General features: G+C 42.2%; 1 protein-coding gene across 3 annotated transcripts in view; it reads right to left on the bottom strand.

Annotated features, from left to right (window-relative positions):
* The window catches only part of elmo1 (engulfment and cell motility 1 (ced-12 homolog, C. elegans)), a 98,662-nt gene that overhangs the window by 72,607 nt on the left and 5,806 nt on the right, over positions 1-20,249 (bottom strand). For 2 of the 3 annotated variants that reach the window (XM_087175573.1, XM_087175574.1), the window contains exon 1: positions 3,377-3,564. The exons of the other annotated variant lie outside the window; for it this stretch is intronic. The gene's annotated coding sequence lies outside the window, so the exon portion shown is untranslated. Of the gene's footprint in view, positions 1-3,376; positions 3,565-20,249 lie in introns of those variants that run through there. 3 annotated transcript variants of the gene reach the window in all.

The following is a 20,249-nucleotide window of genomic DNA, read 5'->3' as shown; positions in this document are numbered from 1 at the left end:
GGGGGGGGGGGGGGGGGGGGGGGATAAAGATGCCTGTTTGCTTTATTTAAAGGATTTTAACACTTTGAAGTAATTTTAATTAAAGCTTTTTAAGGATTCGCTGATAGAGAGAGACAGACAACGATAGAGAGAGAGAAAGATAGAGAGAGAGAGAAAGATTGTGGGTATGAATATCAAGGGGAACATGATCTAAGTAAAGCACAGCCTCTCCTGCCAGCTCCTCCTGGGACCTTTTAGTAAGAACCCTAATTGTGAGAGAGAACATGAGGCAGCAGTTTTTACAGACAATGTCAGGGTGACCAGACCAACCAGCACTCAACCCTGATGAACCTCAGACTTATAAGAATAGAAAATCCTTTGTTGGCACATTTACTAAATTGTCATTCTTCTCTTTTTTCCCCCCTCAAGCTTTAATTGCCACTTAATTTGGAGCAGTCCGCACAGCATGATACATACTAAACACCACACTTTAGACCTTGTGATCTGCCATGAGCTTTGCCCATGTCATTTTGTCACATGATATAGACACGGTCAGTTTATTAGGAACACCTAGCTAAGACTAATGTAGTCTGCTACATCAGTCCTACCTTCATGAGGGTTACAATGTTTGTATTGAAACTGTGTTAAAGATGTGTTGATTCAGCATTGTGGTGGTCGGTGGTTAAGTTGAAATGTTTTGTGTTATGTATGAATGTGTGTGTGTGTGTGTGTGTGTGTGTGTGTGTTTCTATTACTTTGTTCACCCCATTCAAATCAATGAGGGCAGGGTAAATAATAGACACATCTCTGTATAATGCAATACAGTTTGTCAGCACCACAGACTGCATCATGTGTGACTGATCATGTAGTTGAAACAAAACCTAAACATTTTCTAAACATAGTCATGAAGGCAGCATTTACTGCAGGACTACATCAGTCTTAGCTAGGTGAAAAAAATCTAAAAGTTACTGACGCTAGATCACATATCATCCATCTTCTGACAAGATTATGTTTTTGACTCACTGGCGTCTACAGTTGGGCCAGTCTTACTACTAGTTTCAAACAAGCTGCAGTACAGCCACTTCTTAGAAATCCTGACTCACCCCAACGATTCTATTTCACGCTGTAATTATCATGGCTTTGGAGGATATTTTAATCTGTTATTCTCATAAACAGGAACACTATGTAATCAATTACAGAATACCAAGCATGCTAACAATAAATAGTCATTTTAAGCTCCTTTTAAACCACAGACCATGAAAAACAAGCAGCAGCACCCTGAGGTCACCATGTCATTCAAAACCTTTTCTTTTTTTTTTTCTTTCTTAGACTGTAAAAAAAATAAATCCTCTTAAATTTCCACATCCGGCTCTGGTGTGCTTAGAGTGGGTACCGTCAAGTTTCACACCATCATGTGCATTTTGACTGTGGGAGTGTATATGCTTCAGTATGTAAACCCTAGCAGATTTATATGCAGACATTTGTGTCTGTGTGTCAAGTAACCTATGCCCTGGGCGGATTTCAAAAGGACTCATTCTGGCTCTTCATTTGATGCCTCTACAAAGGGCCCGCCTCACCGCAGGGGCTTTTTTGTTGAGTGTGTGTGTGTGTGTGTGTGTGTGTGTGTGTGTGTGTGTGTGTATATATGTGTTTGTGTCTCAAAAAAAGTGCACCATCCTTTATTTGAGGGCTGACAAAAGCCTACTGACATGGTGTAGAGGAACACAAGTTATTGTCGCTCTGAGCGTGACACCTTCACACACCTACACACACACACACACACACTAACCACACGATGGTCATGTTACACCCTTGAGGAGAGGCGTGTGAATGTCAGAAATATATACACACACACACACACACACACACACACACACACACACACAGTGGTTCCCGCAACCTTTTTTTCTTCAGACATACTGACATTAACTAAAAATGTTGGTTTGGTTAACTTTGCAAATTTGTTGAGCTCTACAATTTCTTCAGCTCTGAAACTGCAGTAGTACCTACTGGGGTCCAAGTAGCGCTGATATAGAATATTAATGCAAAAAGACACAAAAGAAGAACATGACAACAACTACACTGAAACGAAGAATCTTAAAAATGCTAAACACACACACACACACACACACACACACACACGCTAAGACAAAGGGTTGACAAAATGGCTACAAATAAAGGGGGAAGACAAAAGGAAAAGGAGGAAGGCTGGGGTCAGGATTTAGAAATATGGCCTCTAGATTCAACCAAGGAAGGAAGTGCCATGCTCTAAGAGCCTCAAAAAGCATGACTATATACCAGCGCGATACAAACACAGCATTCAGACCAAATAATTGCTTGATAAACGACAAAGCACCAGATGATTTCAGGACAGCATCTTCTGACATTTGGCGACTCTTGTGTGTGACTCTCAGCAGGCCTCTATTGTGACAAACCCGCCCTGGTTCTCGCTACACTGCTGCAACCAGGATATCCTGTGAAATGTTAGTACTAGCAGCTCGGAACAACTCTGTACAGCAGCCAGCCGACCTCCTGCCGAGGCGTGAGCCCACTATATGGGGACACAGAATCAACTCCCTGCATTTATACTGAGCACATATAAAGCAGGAATCTACTATATGTGCGTCTTCGGATCTAACACACACACACACACACACAGGACAACAAGTGAAGCATGGAACTACAGTGTATTGCTGAACATGGTACAAGCCCAGCCTAAATAATGCGTTGCGAGCAGGGCAAGCCAGCAATTTGAAGTAAACATGCGAGTCAGAAACAATTAGAGGTACTTGGATGGCATTCTGCAAACCCAGATAATCAAAACACTGGAACGTTTAGAGACGAGGAGACAGAAAAACAAAAGAAGACACTTTCCCAAAAAAAAAAAAAAAAACACAGCAAAATTAGGCCTACAGGCACACAACTAATCCATAATGTGTATTGTGAAAGAACCTTCATATTGCCAAGTAATTACTTTCCAATGCAGCAGATTTATCAGCTGTGTGAGCATGCTCTTTCTTTATCCCTTCCAAAATCATAAACTACCGACACCACATTTCTACCCCGCCCCCTACCCCCACTCCCCCAAAACCATGAGGCCACAGCGTTCAACTGTCTTAAAAACACATCCGTTCTTTGACATTTCCATTCTTTTCTGGTTAGATGTGGAAAACCAACAGCGAGACGCATCTCGGATAAGCCAACAAGCATGTACAGTACATACCAAGACATTTACAACTCCAAGATGCAAACATCTAACCACAATGTTCGTGCCCACTGGTGATACACAGGAGAGGGAAAGAGGCAGGAGATTGAACAGAGCCGCACCCTGAGGCCTACTGCATCCTGTGCAACATGAAGAAAGAGTAAGAAATACTATGAAGACGTGAGGACTCACCCGGAAAACTTGACAAACAAGCAGCCACAGTAATTTCTCCCCCAGTCAACCTGCTTCTGGTGCAAACAAAGCAGATACAGGAGGCAGCTCTTTTCTAAGCTAGTCTAGTCTGAGTATCTGGCTGCAAGTGAAGTGCCTTCAGCATCATTAGCTATAGACAAAGACTTCAGACCTCAGGCAAAAGAGCTACCAAGAGAGTGCAGAGAGAGACAGACAGAAGGAGGAAGTAGGCGTTTGTCGAGAAAAGAGGAAACAGGTCTGTCAGCGAAAAAAGCGGCAAAATTCAAAGTGAAGAAGACAGCAAGCAAAAGGAGACTGCAGACGTCACATGTGAAGGAAGACAAACCGTGCATCTGGATTATCACTGTAAATTAAAAACACAATTGAGCTGCTGGGATTAATTAACGGCAGCTAAACCTCATAAATATCTCATTAGTGTCCACCTGCTATAGTGTATCACTGTGAGATTACTACTGGGGCCTTAAAGCATGTTCAGTTAGCTTAGCATAAACACTGCAAAAGGCGGGATTTACATTTACATTTACATGTTCTCATTTGGTGGATGCTTTTATCCAAAGTGCGTGAAAACACCAAAGCATCAGTGCAGTAGGAGACCTTGATTAGAAACCTGTTTCTAATCGTCTAGCTGCTGTAGCTTCACAGTATCAATCCTGTCATCAAACTCTTTGCAAGAAAGCAAATAAGTGGATTTCGCACTATGTTGAACTACTGCTTTAATAAATTTCCCTGAAGCTAATTCCACCCATGTCTTAGTCAGTGAACCACACTTGTCACAACAGACAGTTAACCTATCTAACCTGACGTTCATGCAGCACTCTATAGGGCAAAGGGCCACAAGGCCACGGACTCAAAGAGACTTAAAAAAAATACATGCACCAAACTTAGAATAAATGTTATCGCTTCTACAGCCAAGTTAGATTCAACGATGCCTGTAATACCGTAGTTTACACAGAATATCGCACCACCATAGTTCACACTTTCACTTCCACCACTAGCTCTCCCCAATCACCACTGATGCAACAAAGCCAGGGTCTACAACAGCAGCAGGGGTGAGTCAGATGGTTTGGGCTGTCACAAAATAGCACTGATCATGAGCTAAGAGGCTGAGTGCCCAAATTAAACATTTACTGTTTCAGCCGGGTGATGACATCTTCACTTCAGACTGAGAGCTTAACGGACCATCTGTGCAAGTGTCACACAAAAACAGATGTTTACTCCACCCAGGCTGAGGTCAACTTTGGTTCGTATGAGACTCATAAATGCAAACATCCAGAACTTTTAGTTCTGAGTCGAACTCCCACTGAGCCTCACTAAGACGAGTATCCAAGTTAGCAAAACATTTCAAGGGAGCAACACCAGTGTAAACAGAACGAGCTAATAGAAACGTATCATATCCTTACTGAGTTTTTGTTTTAGGATATTAGAGAAAGAAGACAGGCCTGTCAGTGAACTGAGAGGTCATGTGAGTCATAAGTCATTTTGCTGAAGCCAAACATGCACGCCATGGAAAGCTGAGGAAGTGAAAAAAGTTTAGAGGACCTCTGTCGCTAATGACTTCCTGCTAGAGTGTGAAAAATATTTGTGTGAGCGACACACAACTGTCTGTCAGGGAAACTTTAAGAGTGAACAGTGCTGGGGCGTCGTGTGGCCGGTTCGAATCCCGCATCGGACGGCCCTTTACTGCATGTCATTCCCCCTCTCTCTGCCTCCCCGTTTCCTGTCTCTCTCTACTATACTATCCAATAAAGGCATAAAAGGCCCAAAAAAATATACTTAAAAAAGAAAAAAAAGTGAACAGTGCTGAGTCAGAGAGCTCACAGGGGACTCTGCCCAGCTCCATGTCAAAGCTTTAATAATCTATCCAAACTATCTCAGCTCCCTCGTGGATACCCTGACTCTGCGTACTCCTTCAGCCCGACTGACCCATCCAGGACGCTGCACCACGTATGTCACCAGTCCAGCCTTATTTTTGATATATGGTCGAAAAGGTAATTTGTATTGTCATTTGCAATTATATCAGCAAACCCACTGAGCTGCTTGACACTCTCCGTTGCAATGAACCGAATAAACAGAATCACTTCATGTAGCCATATCCTGGTGGAAATGTCTGGAACATATTAAGCTTATGGCTGGAGAAGTTTCATGATGTTTTGCAGCAATTACTTGTTACTATTTTTATGACAAACAAAACTTCAAGGTGACCACAGCTGTTGTTCTCTGTGAGCTGTTAACAGCCAGTTTTACAGCCTACAAAAGATGAGTGGGTGATACCAAAGAGCGGAGTATCAAGTCTCCTCTGGAACCACTAAACCCTTGTAATCATGACCTGCTATGTTTACATGCATGTCGTGTGTTCTGGGTTTATCAACTCCATCAGCAGATCTAAAGAAACACAGGACGAAAAGGGTGTTTTTGAGTCGATCCAGGAGCAGCAGACTGTCGTTTGGTCTGAGTAATAATCTGTCTACAGCCGTCTGTCCCGGCTGTTTGTTGTTCCAATCAGAAACTATTTAGCCTTAGTATGTAAGACTGGTTGTGCTGAAGCAATGTTTGAAAGAAAAAGGTGAGAAAATAATTACTAACAAACATGAAGAGCTGAGTTTTTTAAAATCAGATATTATTGACTGGCAAAACAGGGAATCTTTTTGCTAGTGCAGCAGTGACTTGGGGGTAATTATTTATTTACAAGGCATGAAAAAATATGAATTTGTGCAGCAGTAAGATACTGGTGTGCAGAAGTACAAAATATATTAACTAGATATAAACTGTAGCCTGTACAAAAACGAAAACTTAGTTAAAAAATAACATACTGGATATCACATTTCAGTAAACATGCTTCTACTTACTCCTCTAATACCGACACTTCAGGCTAGTAATTAGCTCCTGGAAGAAGTCTCAACGTATGGCTAACTTGCAGGTTAGCAAATACATACTCTCGTCATTCTCGGTTACAAACCAGAAACTTGTTTGAGACAGTTATTAGTCATTGTAGCAGAAGCCTGACTAATAATCAAAATATGTTGACGATTTTGGTTTGACTAAGTCAGCTGTGGCCCTGACCCTGGCCCACACTACTACTGTTTGCTTGTAATGTTGGTGATTCAGGAGTTTGAGCTTATGATTACACTCAGCTGTAAAAGGCTCTAGATGAAAACTCAATTGTGACAGCAGATTTGGAATAATATCAATCAGGTGTTGACGTCATTCAGTCATTTAGTGTTTCATAACCCCTTCTTTCTCATTTTTTCAAACACAAAATGAATTTGCACATTCCCACAGTCAGCTTGCAGAGGAGGTTGTAAGGCAAAGATAATTCCATGACACCTCAGGGGATCATCTATTATTCAAAACCACATTCAAATTTATTCCACTTGAAGAGGAGTAACATGCCTTAGTTGTAATCATCAGACTCAAGCGGTTGCGATCCATGCATTTCAACATACAGTGGTCCGTGTTGCTTATGGTTACTGTGACTGACAGGAATCTGGGCCACATCATCTTGCGAAACAACATCACACCAGATCCTGCTTCCCAAAACAACCCTAAAAACAGAACGATAACTACCTCCTTTGGCCTTGTTCACAAAACAACTGCCTGTGGCTGGCTGCTAAGCTAACATATGCTAGTTGTTTTTATGCAAATGATTAAACACTAGCTATTAGCCTGCAGAAATGCAGAGACCCAGTATTCCCACACTGAACAGGAGACTGGGGGAGAGGCAGAATTCCTGCTCATTAGAGTCTGAGGACGAAGTCTGAACTGGATAAGATTTACTGGGGGCAACCTGTAATGAAATTATCATGGACCATATGTAATAACAGACCATTCCTATTCGATCTCCATTGAATTATAGTTTGGAGTCCAGATCATCATCATTATCAACACTGTCTGTATGCATATGCTGTTCTGCAAACCATCAAGACAAACAGTAATGCATTATTATATTACAGAGATGTAATAGAAGCCTAACGAGAACTTAACATTAGCATTTTACAGAAATGGGACATGTATGTAACATAATTTCCTTCCTTTATCTTGTGGACAAAAAAATGGAACAACATCGATAGTTAAAAACGGACTTCCCCTGTATTATATAATATCAGTGAAGACCACAGAGGCTTAATAGGTGCACAACCTGCAAGCTATAGCAGCCATTTAAATGGAGCAAACACTCCTGGGTCTATCTCACTGTATTAAATGTCGAGTAGAGTTACACTGTTAGTTGGGTCTCACTGCCCACAGGTTGTGCAAGTATCCTCTCATTATCCTCTGTGATAGTTTATAATCGCAATAATTGGGACGTGGTCACACGGGCTAATCTGCTGCTGACTCCTCGTTCTCTCACAGCCGTTTAACACGACACAGGTTTAGCTGGAAATGGGACTAAACCTGTGTGTGCGGCAGACAGGTGGCAAAAAAAAATAAAAAAAATAAAAAGCTTAAACTTGGCAGCTTACATATATTCATGCGGTGATTATGCTGACGTAATAAATGCCTAGTTTAGAACATTCTTTGTACAAAGTTCTATGCTTTTGTTTTTGTTTATCTATCATTTGCAACGGTGTTAATTACCCAAATCCTTACACTGTCTGTGCACAGCTACAGTCAGCAAAGCAGCAGCAGGGCACACTCTCAGATCATGCCATTTTCTTTTTCTTTTTTTTTTTTCCCCCTTTCCTCCCCATCTGTAATGCAACAAGAAAAACGAAAGCAAATATCTAAATATCCAAACAAGCTCATAATCGTCTTACCACTAAAGCTCATGAATTTGTCATTTCACTCAACTTTTTACACATTGGAGTTTGTACAGATTAAACAAACTTAATATAACGTGTTATCCAGAGAGCTTTACTTCAATATAGCCCGGCTAGCATGTCTTCTATATTTCCACGCTGCGCTAACCGTCTGCTAGCGACAGCTTCATATTGACCCTTCAGATATACGAGTGGTACAGATCTTCTCACCAAACTCTCAGCAAGAAAGTGAATTAGCGTATATCCCAAAAATATCACTGTTCATCATCCTCACTGTTCCCTGATCAGTCTCAACTCACGATATTTCGGGATATTTAAGTGCTTATGAAACATTACCTGCACCATTAAAATACCCCAGTGTGTGTATTTTAATCCTGTGCACTTAAAGCATGTGTATTCAAGAGCGTTATGTAAGGTGACTATTACACATGTTGTTTTTCCTCCATTGCCTCGCTAACTGAAACACAATAGGCTATGTGCTCTGTTCACACACACACACACACAATCTCTTTTCTCTTTAGATTTAAAAATAACATGCCATCCTCCCCCATTACATAACTCAATATCAGTCAGCATCAAGGTCGGCAGTGAGAGCTTAAAAACAGAAAAGAGGAGCACAATTAGGTGTTTACCCTGGAAGCCTTTTCACTGCCAGTTAGGTGTGTGTGTGTGTGTGTGTGTGTGTGTGTGTGTGTGTGTGTGTGTGTGTGTGTGTGTGTGTGTGTAAGTAAGAGAGAGAGCCCACAGGCTTAGTGAGTCACTGACAGTGTGACCTTCTGCTCTCAGGCTTCGCAGCCCTGTTGGAAACAGCCTATCCAGGTCAAACACCCACTCTCCGCGGTGTATTTCTTCCAGCTGACAGATATAGGAGGACTGAGTTATGGAAATACTGTCTGATCCACTGTTGTCTTCGAAAGTCGATCCAAAGCCGGAAATTCCTGCAGCAGCAGGAAACATTAACATCACTGGATTCTGGCTGTGATGAGAGCAATCAACGTACCATGTTGTGCACATGCCGACTCGTGCAATTAGCAAAAAGACATTAGTATCTATTTTAGTGGCAAGCAGGCTGAGATGCTTAGAAATAAAGTTTTACTCATGAATACAGCGTGTGTTACCATGAAAGAGACCGCACCATCACAGTTTCCTCCAAAGAAATTCAGCACACTCCACGACTCGTCCAGTCTGATCTTCACCAGAAGGCTTTTACGGACCTCAGATTAAATTCTGAGGCTGATAACAGCGGTTTCTAAAACCTTAAATTACCTCAGCTTTACCCAGAGCAGAGATGCGGGTTAGGGAAATAGAAATGTCAGCTATGCTATGTGCGTCCCCCCGCAGACTCCACAGCGGCTGGTCTGGCTGCAGGCCCGTGGGGTCTTTGGCGTAATCAACTTACATAGCTGGACCATTAGGATGAAGCTGGAGAGAAGAGCCTGGATATTTAAAGAAACAGACTGGGATCAGCTATGTGACTGCTTTTTAATACTCCAAACAGCCACAGTGTTTGGATAAAATCATCATGCTGACAATGGAAGGGATTCAACCAAGCATTTACTCCAGGCTGACACTGGCACTATATTATTTTATAAAAGACATAGTTAAGCAGAGAAAGATTTGTTAGGGTTTCAGCTAACAAAGGAAAAATGTATTTCCAAATTGCAAGAGGCTAGTAGTTTGAAATATCGTATGTCCCCTAGACTGAGTATTACAATGATCTAGACTGACTTTTCACAGTGGTGTAGTGTTTCATCAAACAAGAGGGTATTAAAGAAATAGTTTGATATTTTGGGAAAATACACTTATTAGCTTTCGTGCCAAGAGTTTGATTAAAAGATTGAACTCATTTTCATATCTGTTTATTCACTAATTAACATGTTAATAGCTCGTTTCTTTAATCCGAACAAAAAACGAAGAGTTAACAAGAGACAAGTTGCCAGGCAACCAGCGGAGACTCGAGGAAGTCATTGCACCCATCCAATAGCCTGATTCCTAACCCCACACAAAACCACAACTTATTCCTTTTACAATTTGGTGTAGTTCCTCTTAAAAGTTCAGATAAAAATCAAAGTACTCTCTTTTAATACTGCCCCATAGGGAAACAGAAAAGATTGAAGAGCGGTAAGAAGGAAAGAAAAACATTTTTCCCCACTGTGGGATCTTAAACTTTCCCATCATTTCATCAAAAGCAAAGTTGGAGTCCCATTTTTCGATATCATGAAATATCAGACGAGTGGTAAAAAGTGGAGCAAACTGAAGAGAGTCAAACGAAATGCAACAAAAGTGTGCATTGTTTCCAAAGACACAACAGTTTGTGATGTAGCAAAACATCAAAGTGAAATTCTTCAAAAGCAGCAGAGAGTGGGGGCAGCGACAGGGAAAGGTTTGACCACAGCTTCCCCCCCTGACTGATCACTGCACACAACAATGATTGGAGCCTCTGGGGCCACGCTTCAAGGAACAAGCCATCCTGAAAAAGATCAGTGAACCCCTATCTGTGTGTGTGTGTGTGTGTGTGTGTGTGTGTGTGTGTGTGTGTGTGTTGGGTGTGTGTGTGTGCGTGTGTGTGTGCATGTTTTGGTATGTAAAGACGGGATGGGACCACACAAAAACCCTGCCAGGTCACGTGAGTGAGGCGGGGACGAACGGTGCTTTTTGGTTGGTCACAGAGGGGAAGTCATGGAAACAGGTCTATAGTCCCATTGTCTAACTGTGAGGCCTGCATGTGTGTGCATTGGGGGAGGCGGGAGGCGTTGTGTCGTCAGGAGGGACGAGCACAGCGTTCTTCATTCACAAGCAGAAAAACGCCTCCATCATCAAGTGACCTTGACTACTCCAACAGAACAGACAGCGCATCCCAGCATCTCTCTCACACCCCCTCTCATTCCAAGAGTATTGCAGAGAAGGCAAACAACCACATAAATATAAACTGATTTTTGTCAGTAACAACACTGATACAGTTATAAAACTGGGCTGTCAATGAAATAAAACAGACATTCAGTTTTAACTAGCTCCAGTTTCCACATTGTGTAACTAATCAAACCATGTTACTGCAGGGCAAATCAATAACTGCTCCTACACAGTGTCATGATAGGCATGTTTTATCCACCATATGCCTGCTAGTCTTGCTCATACAAACTGTGTTACAGCAATAAAAAATAATCCTTACAAAAGCAGCAGTTGGAAAATCAAATTGTTTTCCATTCAGTTCTAAAAAAAAAAATCTGTTTAAAAAAAAAAAAAAAGGGTTGAAATTCTTTTTTAAAAATCCATACTCTTTCACAATGTTTGAACTGGCCCTTACCATTCAATTTAGCTGGGTCAAGCTCAAATGTTTTTCAGTTCTACCAAAAGTTTAGCAATAAAAAAAGACTGAAATCCCACTTCCTCAAAGTGCTAAAATTATACCCGAGACAGGGGGGGGGGGGGGGAGTACCAGACAAAAGGTTATTATGGAAAAGATGGGCAAACAACCACAAGCATACATGGAAGCAAAAGACAACAGACATATAACTGCCTTTTATTTTCTCCTCTGTGGGGCTTCTCATTCATAAAACACAGACAGTGCTTATCACCAATACGGCTCTTGAGGGATCTTCCATCCCTCAACTGGATTATTGCTGTTCATGAGGAAGATAATGTTAGTATGGCCTCCGTGTGCTAATTGAAAAATCCAGCAGGTGCTATGGGAAGTTACTTCTGCACACACAAACCCACGAAGGCACAAAAAGAGCAGTGCACTCTGCCGACCAGGCATGAGTCGTGTTTAAGTCCCAGAATAAAGCAGTGGGGATTATGCAAGAACAATACTGTAGCTAAAGGCTTAGTTTCACTCATTTTAGAAAGAAAAGAGAACTTCCCTACTCTCCAGAGCATGGGCAGTATGGCAGAATATGGTAATTACTCTAAGTGTTAGGCTTCATATAAGCTGCACAGTTTGTTAAACAACCACCTCTCCAAAATGAATGGATGATGAAGATGGGAGATGCTTCTACAACCTCCATTCATATGTTAATGATTTTTGTACACAATATTTTACATACTTATTGTATGTTTTTTGTTTTGGATATGAAGTGTTTAAACTGAATTTTCATATACTGTTGTATTTATTATATTCAGTTCACTTGACAGTTCAGATGCAGCCGTTATTCAATTGAGATTCAAAAAGTACTGAGCTTCAAACCTGGGCCTTCTTTGTACCACAACTGTCTATAAGTAGAGAAATAACAAGTGCGTTCACTGCACGAGTGCTTTCAAGGAAAGAAGAAAATAATATGTTTTTAAATGACTCTTTAATGTAACGTATTGAAACATGGAGCCTGAGCAGGCACTCTTGATGTTCCAGCCCGCATTGATGCTCCTTTAGAGGGCTGTAGTATCATGCCCCTGCAGACATTTCTAAAGACTTAGAAAAATACTCTGCTTGTTGTGTCTTACATTGCTTAGCCACAAAAAATGTCAAAATCTAACTGAAATAATTGAGTAACATCTTCTTTGGTTTTATTTTTATAGATAAATGGTGCTGTCCGGTCACATTTGGACTGATTTGATATGTTCGGTCCTGGGAAATGTTAATATGAATGTTGTGAAAAGGTTTAATATTTTGGTTTGGCAAATCCACAGCTTTGTAAAAACATTAACATGATGTAATACAATCACTGATTTGATTTAACCTATAAGTATCTAGCACATTTGAGGGATCCACACTCCACTATGACCTTCTAAACAAAAAGTTACACAATACACTGAGCTTGTTCATGCAATTGTCCACTGCAAAAGCATTTCAGTTATGAATACAGTCTTAGTGCGGTTTTAAACTAAAAGGTTAGCGGCACGCTGATGACTCGACAGCTTTTTCAGACCAGCTTTGTTACATTATAGGAGCTTAACTCCCTCTCCTCACAGCGCTGGCAGGGCTGGCATGTGCTCCATCGAGTTAAATGGGATTTGAAGGATTGGGCATCCCGGGTCAGGGAATTTCCATTGCAAATGATTGCTGAGCCACCAAGACCAGGCTTTCATATTGTTCAGCATTTAGACAAACATACACAACCAGGACTGCTGTCAGATGGTTTCCTGTCAGGGAAACACACAGGAAGACAATGTAATATTCTACAAAGTCTTTCACATTGCAAAATTTCCTCATTAAGTTTTGACACTCAGAAAGACTTTCTGGAGGCTTTGGTGGAGACAGGGTAATCCAAAGTTCAAGATGACCCATTTTTTGGTACAAACACAATGTTTTCGTCAGACTGACTGTTGGATAAATGTGTTTTTTCTTTCTTCTTTTAAGCAGCGAGTTTTCTTTGATTCTAACTCATTTCACTTTATTTTGTTTTGGTTTTTTTTTTTTTTTAACTGTTTTTCTTTCATCTCTCTCTCACATACACATTACTTTTATTTTTGTTTCTGACCGTTCTTCCCATGAATCGCTGGTCCTATGGTGTAACACTGTTTTTTCATTTGCTTTTGCAACTTTGGGAGAAATTAGCAGCGCTTCGATGCAATGGAGCTCCCTGCTGTTCCTGTAAACAGTGCAGTCATTTCCATGTGAGAAGGACTCTGCATAACAGGCATGAAAAGAAATAGAAATAAACCCTTCATGCTAGACTCGCAGAAACACTAACATCAGTATCTCGGCCAGTGAGCTGATGCTGAGAGATCTAAAGCTGCAGGCCACTCCGACTGTGGTGGCTCCAGACTCCTTACCTTTCAACTAATTTAAAGTAGAAAATGTCAGTGGCTATTTGTGAGAATGCTTACATAAAGATGAAAAAAATGAATATGCAATTTGGCTACTTTTTGGAACCATTAGATACTGATAAAAGGGTGATTTGTACAAACAGTTTGAAACAAATTATATACAAAAAAAAAACCGAATGAGTGCAGCCTACAGAAAGTATAGTATGAAGACATGCCTGCTCTTTACCCACCTGCTGATGAATGCACATTACTCCTGAGCCCTGCAGGCCTTTTTATTTTGCCATCTCTTGTGAATTCACACAGCACTTTACACTGCGTGACATTTCTGTGCTATCGATAATTTGGTCTGTCATGAACCGCCGCTGCAGCGCTGTACACGTCATATACATCTCTTAATGGAAACATGGTCTCCACTTAGCTAAATTCAATAGCTCAGAGGATTACCATCCTCACTGGAGCATGTAATAACCAAAAGGTCATACCATCATCATAACTCAACAAACCATAATCCACCGCTGCCTCTTTAATGGCTTTCAAAGTGTGTCAAGGCCCGAATTGCAGCCACCAGTAAGGTTTTTTTTTTTTAATGAACATGGCCTCTTCTGAAGTGCCAGTCTGCCACTCATTCTGCCCAGTTTTGAATGCCGTGTCACTCTATCCCTGTTGGGTTGCGCTAGCCTAGATCGAGATGTGCGAAGAGCCTGAGAACATTTGGGATTGATTTGTGGCTATTTTTACTTGTCCTACTTGAACTAAATGGTTCAGATACTCAGAGGAAGAAGTCAGGCGCTGAAAAGGCTTATTGAATTCCTAAAAAAAAAAATCATTGGAAAGCTAAATGGTGGTGGAAGAGTGAACACTTCAGTGTAGAGCTTTCACAGAGAAAAAAACACCTTTAATAGAAGAGAGGTATGAGCTATACAGTACATCCTCCAGCCATTGGTCTATTATTTAAAAGGGTGCTGGCATTCTGAGGGGTGAAAATTAATGTGCTGGGAAAGACAAATACCCTTGTGAATGCACGCAGCAGACAGGTTCAATAAAAGAAAGGTGGTATAAGCTGTCTCAAATTACCTTGCACCTTGATAGACTCAATGCACACAGTAGCAGCATTTCCTCCAGAAGCCACACGGGACTCCATACAGCGCTCCTCTCCACCAGAGCAGATATTACTCCTCTTATTAAACCATAACTCAGGAGAGAACACAGGCCCTCAACAACACTCATTACCTAAGCATATAGCAAACAGGCTACTGTTCAATGTTGCTGGCGCTACAATTATGTTAGCACTGATGACTATCATCACAAGCATAATAAGCGCTCTACAGGAGCACTGACATTATGGGAGATGGTTCTGGGCTCTCCTGTGGAAATCTCCCGCTGCCATTGCCAGCTCTCTGTGGTATAAAGTCATGCAAACACACACATACACACACACACACACACACACACACACACACACACAGGCTGTGGACACGGCTAATGTAAAGCTGGACTGTGTATCTGGTCTAGGTGCTGTGAAAGGATTCAGTCACTTCACAGATCAGCCATCTACTCGCTGTGACTGGCACAAGTGAGTGGGAACAAAGGAGTCACTGTGGCTGTCACACACACTCCTCGTTACACTCACCCTTTGCTCTGCCAGCTGTCTCTCTGTCCCCTCCCATAGCCTCCCCCCAGCTGTGGCTATACATCAAGCAACGCTTAATTCCACGCACACACGCGCGCGCATGCAAAGACACCCACCGGCACACATGATTTGGGTGGCTTCAGGATCTGGCTTCACCAAAACACTCTCTTCCTCCCTGCTGGGCTGCTCTTTGCCTATCCGCCATACTGGCTGACTGGCTGACTTACTGCACTGTTGGAGGCACTGTGTTATTCACCAACCACCAACGGCTCATCAGTATCACACCACTGCACACAGCCACAACGCATGAGCTCATGCTTGCTACGAATAATACACTGGAGACGATTTTCGAAATATTTTCCACGTCTTTTTTTTTTTTTGCCTGAGAGTACTGTCTCACAGATGCTAGTTATTGTTCTTTTACTCTTTGACCAACCTCCACTTCACGCATGCCACACCCTTTCACCACAATGCCCTCCCCTTTCCTGACAGATGCCCCATGCCCAGTTTTTTGGGCTCACCCTTTAATTTGCTAACCCCTAAGCTCTGCCCTCAGCCTCCCACTCTCCACTGCCTTCCTATTATTTATTTATCCCTGTCTTTTTTTTCCTTCTTTTTTTTTTTTAAACCATATGCTACACCCATGCCCTCCCCTCCCTGTGTTTACCCACTGGCAGGCCCCAGCCCTGCCTGCCCGGTCAGTCACGAGCCAGCGCTGAGGCCAGCTCGGCCTCCACCCTAGCAGTGTGGTGACTGCCGCTGTTTAAACACTTTCATCCCTTCTGCGTGCCCAGCCCAAGCCCTGCAAAGCCATTCATTGGGGCTTTGCTCGTGGCTGCCTCATTATTGTCAAGTTATAGTACAACGGAGGGAGGGGCTTCACTTGTGGTCCAGGCCCAGTGACAAGATGAGATGAAATGAGGCTGAAATTGGGCTATTTATGGACTGGGGCATAGGATTCAAAGGACTTGATTTTTGCCTTTTATGGGTTAATTGCATGTAACCCACATTTATGTGAAACAGAGAGAGACAGAGGAAAAGAGGGGAGAGAAAGGGGGAAAGAAAAACACAAGTGGAGGGCATTCCTCAGGCCAGGCTTTCATTGCTGTGGGTACGATGTCATTGAAATGATGTAATCGGTGCATAACAGCCCCCCCATACATCTATTCGCAATACATGGAAACAGACTGAACATGTTTCACTTGTCAGTCTGCCCTGTAATTGACACTGAAAAACATTAACGACTAACCCCATATATGTCGAGTTGTGGGGTTGTGTCTACACTCCTTGACCTTTTCTCTTCAAGCTTTCTGTCAACAGGAAACCGATCGGTTCACCTGCATATATCGGCAGGAAGTGGCTCATCTTCCAGCCTCAGTTGATAAAAAAGGCGCGCTCCGCCACCACACATACTCTTCTTGGAATTAACTCACACCTAAAATTTCTACTTTGTACATAAAAGACTGCTCTGCATCCAGTATCTCTTCCCCTATTGTACAAATGCCTCTGGTATTTCCTGTGCCTTTCTTCCACACTACTGTCTGGAATGGAAAATGCAGCCAGACAAGTCGGACGCACACACATACACACACACAAAAATACAAACACAGAGTGTTAAGCTTCCCCTCCAGACAACAAAAGAACAGACACAGCAACAAGCCCCGAAGGCAACATTAAACCCAGCTAGTCTGCCACTACAATACCCCTCTTCTCTCAATAGAGAGCCATGCTGAGCCCAACTGAGCTGAGCTGTACCGTGTTATTCTTCAGTTTTTAGCATAGCTGGGAGTAAGACAAGGACTAGGCACACTGACAACGTGTAACATCCACAGGAAATGGAAAACATTGATGTGTGGCCAGCACAGACCGGCCAGGGTGACACGGGGTAAGGCAGGTGGTTTACAGATGGAGAGAATCTGCTCAGGCTACAAACAGCAACAGAATCCAAAGCTCCACACAAAGGCTCCACTGATTCTGAGAGACAACAAAACACTCCTTGCTTGTTTGTTCTCAGATGACAGAGAAAACCTGTATCTATAGACACAACAACATGGCTGGCAGGAATGACAAGAAGCAGAAACACTGATAAGCACAAGACAGGAAGTAGGACACCCAGACTGGCTGTCCTGTGAGAATCTTCACTGCAGATATATGCTGCTTCATACTACAGTTTTTTAATATTTTTATTTTAAGTGAGCCACCAGCCTAATAATTTGTTGTAATTACTCAGCTCTGCCTCATAAAGCAGAAAAGAGACAAATAAAGGTTTGATGATGATGTGTCTGTATGTGTTTATGCTCCTCCATTAATACATGTCTGATATGCCTAATAAGCCAAACAGCCCGGGAAATGAACAGGAACAAATTTAAAACTTCCACTTTTAGGCCTTCAAATGAACACTATGGGCAGAAAATTGACACGAGGATTCGACTGAGGGCGAGGGCAAGTTGAAACACCACTCCTTGCACACAGTGAAGAAAATATGAGCCTTCACCTGTTGACCTGCTGTTCTTTGACGACATTAACAACTCCAAGGCTTCGGTAGGCCTAAAAGAAGTCTTCTTCATGCAGTGGTTATTTTCCCGGCCACAGATCACATTTACTTGTTGCTAGCAAGTGGTGAAAGGCAGCATCAGGGTGTTAGGGTGATTATGGCTTGTTTTTACTGGCTGGTTACACCCAAAAGAAACTCACCTCAGGCGGCTATTGAGCTTAAAAGTAGCAGCAGTCGTGACGACCATTGGAGCTCTGAGCTAGTCGATCTTTTCCAGATGCCCTGACAAACGCTGCTGCTGGTCAACGTGTCGACAGCTCGGGTCAGAAACTGGGCAATACGTATAGGCAGAGCCGTTAAGATGGAAAGCTGTGGTGAGAACATGGAGGTGGAAGACGGAGAGGAGGAAGAGACAGTGATAGATGGATGAGAATGGAAGACAAAAATGACAAATGAATAAAAAAGGGGCATCAACTAGTAAAGTCTTACAAGGGAGACATGAAGACAGAGCGAGAGGGGGAGAATTAAAGTGTCTTATTTCACGAATGTCCTTCTGTGTTTTGATTTATTTGGAGACTCGGAGGCAGCCTCAACATAAAGTAACACACCTTCAATCCCTGCAGTTCCCCAGCCGGAGAGAGAGAGCGAACGAGCGAGCAAGCGAGCTGGTGACCTTGGCATGTTAAGAGAGGCCCTCCACTCCTCCTCAATCTCCTCTCTCTAGAGGAAGCCTTGACTATTCTAATGGAAAGTGCTGCTGCGCCACGTTGACATCACAGGGGCCGACAACGTGACAGAATGGGTTCAAATCCTTAATCTCAACCCATACATTAATTATGCAATACGTTTAGCTATGCGTTATTCCACCTCTCTCTCTCAAGTCCTCCGAACAGAACATAACTTGAAATGAACACGTTCGCCGTAGCCATAAGCAAACAAGTTGGAAAAGTACCAAAGGGAGTTGCATTCTATAAAAAGGAGTTTGTGTTTTTGTTGTGAAGCTTGTGAAGCAACAACACCATCAAAAATATCAAAAGATTACACTCACACTGTTACATATTTTACCAGTGTCTTCTGAGCAGGTACTGTATTTTTTTCACTTCCATTCCAGTCAGGAATAAATCAAGTCTTAACCGAGTCATTTTCTAACCTGCAAAGAAACTGAGACTTGAGACTCCATAATCATTGCTTAAATTGATTCTTAAAAACAGAGAAAGAAAAGGGGAGGCAGAGAGCACAAGAAAACAAGGAAAAGATAGAGAGAGAGAAAGCATGTTGACAATAAAGTAGAAATGTAAGGGTAAAAATAAGTAGCCTATGTTGGTTTCTTAGAAACAGCGTCGTCCTCCATTCCCTCCCACAGTCAGCAGAACAACAGGCTACTTTTATTTCCGGTCCACCTCACTGAACCGCCAGTCATCCGTATGTCCTGTCCACTCTCATCAAGGGACGGCGTTGACAAGATCATTGTTGTGTGTGCGCGACTGTGACACACACAGGGAGACAAACAGGGGGCCGACCTCTGATTGGACCCTGGCTTTAACATGTGACTCATCGCTCACAAACACATACGCATATATACACACACACACAAAAGATACAGACAAGATCAGTCAGGCCTTTTCTTTACTTGGGAAAACAAACCAAAAAAAAAAGATCCCAGTGTCCACCCTGATCCTTCAGCCTCATATCCTCAGAGACATTAATGAACATAAGTTATGTTCACAATCACATGTTACTGGCCATTTAAGTGAGAGTCTCATGTGTGTGTTTGCTGCTCATTTTCTTATTATAATGCCTTATAATAATTATCACCATTGTTTTATCAGATGGAAACAAATCACTGTGACCATGTTTTAATAAAATAATCATGTTGTTCTTGGCTTTTCAGTTTCAAGTCTTTGTCCTTAAATGTAAGGACATTATGAATCGTGGTAATTCCTTCAAGCAATGTCTGCAGCATTTACAGAAAGGGCACATAAAGGGCTCCAAAAGTCAGCCAACGAGCCTCGAGGCGTTATCAGGACTTCACTAAAGTAATCTTTAATTCAATCTCTACAACTGCTCAAAAATCGTTATACAACTTTTTTCCCACATATACAGTGGTAGTGCTCCAGACATGTAAACAGACTCTGGTGTGTAAAATCAGCAGAGTTCCCCTTTGATGAGTTCAATACGCCAGTTACGAGATGAAGGTGAACTAAATCTGCCGGGAGTTTTTAGTTCTTTTAATAGGAAAATGGCTGCGACCTTTATCTGCACTCCACCTAC

Source organism: Seriola lalandi, unplaced genomic scaffold, assembly GCF_002814215.2.
Source record: "Seriola lalandi dorsalis isolate HSWRI2012SDOR001 ecotype SW California unplaced genomic scaffold, Sedor1 jcf7180002054476, whole genome shotgun sequence".
NCBI classification, from domain to species: Eukaryota; Metazoa; Chordata; class Actinopteri; order Carangiformes; family Carangidae; genus Seriola; species Seriola lalandi.
The sequence above is the reverse complement of the archived record's forward strand: the minus strand, read 5'-3'. Positions and strand labels throughout refer to the sequence as shown.